Source organism: Leptonychotes weddellii, chromosome 8 (assembly GCF_054177405.1).
Source record: "Leptonychotes weddellii isolate Sample4059 chromosome 8, ASM5417740v2, whole genome shotgun sequence".
NCBI lineage: Eukaryota > Metazoa > Chordata > Mammalia > Carnivora > Phocidae > Leptonychotes > Leptonychotes weddellii.
Genome location: NC_138376.1, coordinates 1,101,549 through 1,109,006, shown reverse-complemented (window position 1 = coordinate 1,109,006; position 7,458 = coordinate 1,101,549). Strand labels below are relative to the sequence as shown.

General features: G+C 43.7%; 2 non-coding genes across 2 annotated transcripts; one reads left to right on the top strand and one right to left on the bottom strand.

The window, feature by feature from the left end:
* The first annotated feature begins 3,259 nt into the window (after positions 1-3,259).
* On the top strand, positions 3,260-3,365 carry TRNAL-CAA (transfer RNA leucine (anticodon CAA)). The gene is made up of 2 exons: positions 3,260-3,297; positions 3,320-3,365. It is a non-coding gene; the product is annotated as a tRNA-Leu (tRNA).
* A 3,680-nt stretch (positions 3,366-7,045) lies between these two features.
* On the bottom strand, positions 7,046-7,151 carry TRNAL-CAA (transfer RNA leucine (anticodon CAA)). The gene is made up of 2 exons: positions 7,114-7,151; positions 7,046-7,091 (listed from the first exon to the last, which is right to left on the bottom strand). It is a non-coding gene; the product is annotated as a tRNA-Leu (tRNA).
* Between the last annotated feature and the right edge of the window lie 307 nt (positions 7,152-7,458).

The following is a 7,458-nucleotide window of genomic DNA, read 5'->3' as shown; positions in this document are numbered from 1 at the left end:
TCAAAATTGTCTTTCAATTTCTATTCAGAAACTTAAAGATCTAGTGTAGAAGGCCCGTGGTGCAGTCACAGTTCAGCCCCGGCTTGGAACTGCTAGACGAGCCGCTGGGGACATTCCATCACCGGAGGGACCACGCTGTTATCTCTCCCTCGAGGTTCTGAATACGGTTTGAGTAGTGACACACAAATTAAATTTTGAACAATTATTTTTAAAGGCCTTTAAATCATAAAGATATTTATTATCTCAGTATTGAATTAGCCTGTTAACCTTAAAAACAAAAACTGCCAATTATTTTACCAGCAAAAGATGGGTTTATTTGGGAATAAAAGAGAATTTCAGTCTGGAACAAACAGGCTATGACAAAACCATAGGCAAATCCAGAGAACAGAGGAGAAATACGCTCTTATAAGGAGAAAAAGGGTAAGTTGGGAAGACAGTTACAAATGAAAAGTGCATTGGAATAAACTGGGAGTTGAAGTGTGGTGGCTTATTGGCTGAGCTGAGGTGGGGGGGACGAGGAAAGCGTCTCTTCCTGTGGCTGGAATAGTAGAATAGTATCCATTTGCAAGGTCAAGTCCATGCAAGGTTAACTCCCTCTCTTCATGTTGGGTCTCCAGTTGGAATGGTAGGGCAGAAAGTGTTGTTGGGTGGACTGGGGAGAACCCCGGGCCCTGACACCTCTGCCCAGCCCAGCCCCACGATGTCCCTGGGAGGCTCTTGGTCTTGTCATGAGAAAGAATTCAAGGACAGACCAGACACAACAGTTGAGAGGTGCAAGTAGAAAGTTTATTAAAGTGAGAGATTGTGAAAGCAGGTGAGCTCAAGGGAGAGTTGCCCATTCAGGGTTTGGGTTACCATCTTTCACCGACCGTTGTTAACTAGGGGATGTTATTATGGGGGAGGGGTGGTTTTTTTGTTTTTTGTTTTTTTTTGGTTTTGTGACTTTTCACCCTTACTTGGTCAGGGTTTCCCACCTGCCTTCTTTGTCTTGGGCCTGTCTGATGCAATCCGGCTTCTTGTGGTTTTGTTTTGGAGTGCCACCAGGACCAGCCTCTAACTGCCTCTTTGTTGGTCTCCACGCATCCTTTGGAACCTAACTAACTGCCTACCATAGCAGGATGGAGTTAGTTACTTCCATCAATCAAAGTGTGGAGTCTTTAATGTCCATGGCTATATCTCTAGTCTGCTGGATTTTGTGTTTCAATTGACTTGCATATTGTATTGGGCTTGAGAAACAAATATCACATGCCTTCTAGAGCCTCTGCTGATTTTGAATTCCCTTCACAATACATACATCTGATATTTTAAATAATCAAGGAGGGAGGGATAGAAAAAAGATTCAGAACAAAGGAAGAAGAAAGAAGAAGAATACATTTGTTTTTATTAATCTGGGGAACATAAGACGATGAGAAAGTGTAGGGGAGGAAAAGTTTTCTTTCTATCCTTCTAGGTTCTTTTGGCTAGTCTATTATTTAAGTTGACATAAAACAGGTCAATAGGACAAAAATAAATTTGATTTCTTATCTATGGGAGCCCCAAAGATAAGAGACTCAAGGGCAAGTTGACTTATATGCCATCCTGAGCTAAAGAATGGGATGGGGGTCTGGGGCTTCAAAGAGAAGTAAGACAATTCACAGGAAGATGGGAAAAGCAAATGTTTGGTGAGCAAATGTTTGTCATGCCAGGCAAAGACAGTGGGACACAGGGAGGACTTTGAACAAACAGGCCCTGCTAGTCCCCCTCAGCTTACCACACCTGGCCCATACACTTTATAATTATCTCTGCTAATAGCTCTCTTCCTGGACCAGGCCCTCTATCTAAATTCTTTTAGGCAGTTGGGTCCAAATGCCAAAGTAGCACAACCTAGGTGGCATATTCTGCTCCCCTTCAAAAGCATGTAAACTAAGGAAAGCATAAAAGATTTTAAAATGTTCCACCTGACCACAGTACTGCAATTAAATACATATATCCCCAGTTTTATAAATAGGTAAACTAAGAGTCAGAACTAAGTGACCTGATCAAACACGTCTCCATCTCCACTAACACTCTCCTGATTAGCTTACAGTTAAACAGCTTATATAAGATTTCATATATGTCAGAAAAAAATTGTCAAAGACTTAAAAATGGACAACAGAAATTATTGGGTCCTTGCCTTAGTGAAGTGCTAGGCATTGTCTGCCAGACCCTCCGGGAATTACCTTATTTTATGAGAACGGGCACCTTTAACTGACCTTCTATTCACTAGGCTTTTCTAGAACTCTATGATGGTAGAAGTTAACTTACAGAAAGTGACAATAATGCAAGTGATTCTTGCTTATATCAGCACAAAAGATTTTGCTCAGTTGAGATACAATTTTGCCCAGTAGAAGAGATAACCCCAAACATTGTTTTATTGCCCTATAGGATATTAACCAGTTTTGCATATTTTAGCAATTTATTTCAGCATTTCTGATTGTGTGTTGTCTGTTCTTCATACTCTTCTTTCAAGCATTTCTATCAGTTTACCCATTAATTGGTGAGATATATGAAATCTTTGACATTGTGTTCATATTATATTTGTTTAAAAGTCAAGTTGTTAGCTTTTCATCTGACTGATGACACCAATATGTTTTGAGAATTTAAAAGAGAGGAGAAAGAAGTCCTGACTGAGATGTCAAGGGCATCTTGACAGAGCCATGACCCAAGGTGGGCGGGCGATTGTTAAGTTGCTGAAAATACCAGTGTTCGGGGGATATTTCAGTTTCCCTCAGAGTCCCACTCCCCACTAATAAAACTTTTTGAGATAAAGTACTGTGAGGGACCGTGCGGGAGAGTCTGTGAACCTCGGGGAGAGGCCCCCTAGACGGTGGTTTCCACGCGGCGCGGATCAAACCTGCATCCCCAGCTCCCACATCTAAGGCCCGTCCTGCAAGTCTCGGCCAGCAGGGTTGGGGGGCAGCGGGAGAAAGACCTCCGGAGGGGTGTGGGCGCCCGGACTGCAGAGCTGCGTTCATCCTGTCGCCAACTCGCAGTTTCCCCGCAGGCCTCGTCCGGTCCCAGCTTTGGGTTTTGCAGGTCGTGCCGAATGCTTGTTCGCTCCAGCACCTGCTAGAAGTAGCTCTCCGCTCCCTATATTTTATAGGTGGAATTAAAAAAAGATTGTGAAAGCAGAGTGTAAATGGTGGATACCAGGAGGTGGGAGAGGGGTTTGGGAGAGATATTGTTCTAGGGTACATTTGATCACTGACAGTTGTTACTTCGCACAGATCCTGCGTGTCGTGTCAGGATGGCCGAGTGGTCTAAGGCGCCAGACTCAAGCACCTGCTTCCCGCTCTGGGACTTCTGGTCTCCGCATGGAGGCGTGGGTTCGAATCCCACTTCTGACATGGCTCTTTTTCGTTCTTGCCAGACTCATCAAACATTTTCACCTTTAGGTCCTAGTCTCATTCTTCCCGCTCGAGACTCCTCTCGCTCTCCCCGTCCTCGCAGCCCCATCTCGATTTCCCCGCACGAGGGCAGCACCCTCCGTTACTTCGTCCTTCCCCTCCCCCCACCAGACCTCTTCACAGGCCGCAGCATCCGGCCTACAGCACGTCGGAAGGCATCTCTCGCACCCCAGCCAGGGAGCTGACCGATGAAAATTCTCCATTAGAGAACCTGCGTGTCTCCACAGCCCGTTGGGCGCATTTAAACATCTCAGAGCCACCAGTGACCCCCTCTTCCTGGGGAGAAGGCGGCAGTGATTTCCATCAGAAGGTCATGCCTTGTTCTGCCAACCTGGTGACCTTAACGAAGCCTGGGAACTCGTCTTAAAAACAAACAAAACAAACAAACAAACAAATACAAGGTAGCCAGAAAGCCCTCCCTTTCCTGGGAGAGACGTGCAGCCAGATCCTGTGGTCTGTGGGAGGAAGATGCTACACTGTCTGCCTCGCCACTGGGAAAGTAAAGGCCAGTCTCCTGCCTGACCATGAGAACGAGAAGACCGGAGCTTTCTTGAGTAGTAGCTCAGCTGAAGAGGCTCCCACACATCTGTCCTAGGCTTTTCCACTGGGGAAGTTGTTACTGGACAGAGAACTGGTTCCCAACTCAGGTTGGCTGCTCGCAGCTGGAAAATCAGTGCTCAGAGACAAGTGACGATGGGAAAGGGAAGCCGGCAACCTGGGAAGATGGTGGACTAATGTCTCAAAGACCATCTTCCCTGTCCAGGTGTTGCTGGAAGGCTGTGAAGGGGAAGGCATGGGGAAAGGGAGGGGGCTACATGCAGGAGAAACAGGTGCCCAGGCGGTTACTCATATGTGGACATGACCCTGAACAGACTTGCTGGACTCTGAGTCGGCTATTTTCGAATGCAGCCAGGCCTTATCTTCTGGGAAAGTCTGGTCCTTCACTCCTCAAGGCCAACGGTCTGCAAATCTCAAGGAAAGTAGGTTATTTCTGCTACAGTTTAAGGAACTTAGGTCAGCAAGCAAGAAGCGCATAAGCTTGAAGCAAGTTAACCCTTAAGACTGGTTGGAGTGCTGTTACAAAATTACTGGGAAATTCACTGCTTTTCCCTACAGAGAGAAACTGAAAGAAACAAAACAGAATCAATAATACATCTGCTGGAATCGATTTGCAGCCTCTGTGTTTTTATATTAGTGAGAAAGATATACCATACGTGTAAATACATACATTTTCTGGTTTTGCCTTTTGCCTTTAAAAGAGTATCAACATACCTTATGTTGCCATCGTCCAGGTTGAGTATCAAATGACACATTGGGGAACGGGGCAAATACTCAGATCACTGCTTCCACATTTCCATCAAGCTCCGTAACAGTTTCCTGGCTAGAGGGAGCCTCAGAAGCCTGTACTCCTTGTCTTCAGCAGGTGTTGGGTACTTTACAAAGGGAAGCAAATGTTGCAAAAGGATTTTTATTTTATTTTATTTTTTTTAGGTTTCCCTATCTAGCCGAAAATATACTGTGGATGCTTTGAAACACAGAAAGTAAAATCAGTAACAGAAAAATAAACAGTCCCAACTCAAAACAATGATTGAAAAAGATAAAAATGGAGAATATGGGGGAAAATAATTTAGAATTTCATCATTTCAGAGGAAAGGTAAAGCAGGAAAGAGTGGTAGGTGGTTATAAATTTGTAGACATGAGAAGGAGAGTGTAAGAAAAGGAATTTAATCATCTTGGGAAGGGGAAGGGAGGCTTTGAATTCAAAGAAGTAAATTAATCACACTTGGCTGTCCATGACTCACTTTTGTTATTAGTCCATAAAAGGTCACTCCCAGTTATACTTTGATGCGTTGTTTTTCCCTGTCATGCCTGGTATCCAACCCTTTCTTCTCCCCCAACATATAGATCTTCTGTAAATTGTTTAATATTATTCTTTAGAAAAAAAGCTATTCTTCTGCACAGCAAAAACAATTAACAGAATAAAAAGACAACCTACAGAATGAGAGAAATATTTTGCAAACCGCCGTATTGAATAAGGGGTTAGTATTCAAAATGTGTAAAGAATTCATACAACTTAATAACAACATAACAATCAATCTGATTTTTAAATGGGCAGAGGAACTAAATAGACACTTTTTTCCAAAGAAGACATCCAAATGGACAACAGGTACATGAAAAGGTGCTCAACATCACTAACCGTCAGGGAAAAGCAAACCAAACTCACAATGAGATATCATCTCACACCTGTTAGAATAGCTATCATCAAGAAGACAAGTGATAACAAGTGTTCGGGAAGATGTGGAGAAAAGGGAGCCCTTATGCGCCGTTGGTGGGAGTATTAACTGTGCAGCCACTCTGGAAAACAGTATGGAGGTTCCTCAAAAAATTAAAAATAGAATGATCAATGACACAGAAATCCCACTTCTGTGTATTTATTCAAAGAAAATGAAAACAGTGTATTGAAGAGACATATGCACTCCCATGTTTATTGCAGTATTATTCACAATAGCCAAGTAACCTTTGTCTGTCAATGCATGAATGGATAAAGATGCGAGAAATATAGATACAGATATAAAATTATATATAATATATTTTATGTGTATATTTATATATAAATATATAAAATTATATATCACTATATACACCCTTCAATTATATGTATAGAATATAGATCTATCTATATTCTCTCTCTATATATATATATTAAAAATAGTATTTAGCCATAAAAAAAGAGGAAATTCTGCCATTTGAATCAACATGGATGGACCCTGAGAATATTATGTGAAGTGAGATAAGTCAGAAAGACAAGTACTACATAATATATTTTATAGGTGGAATTAAAAAAAGATTGTGAAAGCAGAGTGTAGATGGTGGATACTAGGAGGTGGGAGAGGGGTATGGGAGAGATATTGTTCTAGGGTACATATATGCAACTAGTAGATACATACTTCCTAGAAACCTAATACACAGTATAGAGATTATGGACAACAAAATTGTGCTATAAACACTAAACTTGTCAAGAGACTAGATCTTAATTGTTCTCAGCACTAGAAGAAATGATAATTATGTGACCAGACAGAACTATGTTGTACAATATTGTGTGTGAAATATATCTCAATTTTGAAAAAAGAAAAAAATGCTACAAAGACTCTACTAGGTAAGGCCAGCCATGGAGCTGAGCTGGAATTTCACAGAGGTACATCTCCAGGAGAGACACTGCTGAATAGTAATTCAAAAGCTATACAATACAGGAAGACAAACTCATTTAAAAGCAACCTGCAAAAATCTAAGATCTTAATTTTAAGACCAAGATTTTCGCCTATGTAGAACTTCATAGGATGCATTTTTTTAACTTCAAAAAATGAAAGAGAAGACATCTAAATCACATAATTCTGCCATAATATTTCAGAGGGAGCTACTGATTTAGTTAGTTTTAACAGCATGGCCATTTCCCTGCTATTGCCGACCTGAACATTTTCAAGTGTCAGCGAAAAGCCAGGCCCAACGTGCGGATGACTGGTCCACCGTTGATACGGCTCCTGAGAACATCCCAGCATTCTCTAGTGAGGGGCTTTTCCTTCGTGGAGAGTCGGGGTGTTCAGGGGGAGCAAAACTGGGATTGTCAGAAGTGGGATTCGAACCCACGCCTCCATGCGGAGACCAGAAGCCCCAGCACGGGAAGCAGGTGCTTGAGTCTGGCGCCTTAGACCACTCGGCCATCCTGACACCGCGGCGGCCCCGGCTTGAAGCTTCCTCCCTGGGCGTCAGGCCCCGCGCTCCGCGCCCGCTGCATCGCGGAAAACGACCGTTCCCGGGCCTGGCGGGCGAGGCGCGAGTTCCGAACTCAGATGCAGAAACGCGAAGACACGAGCCTTTCCTGCGGGCCTGGAGCCCAGGGCGCCGGCGCGCTGGGGGCGCCCCTCCTGGGCTCTCCCCGCAGCCGGGCCTCGGTCCTCGCAGCGACCCCACCTGGGACCTGGACTGCATGCCGGTCACCGTGACCTCGGTGACTCGGACTCGCATCCTGCAGCCC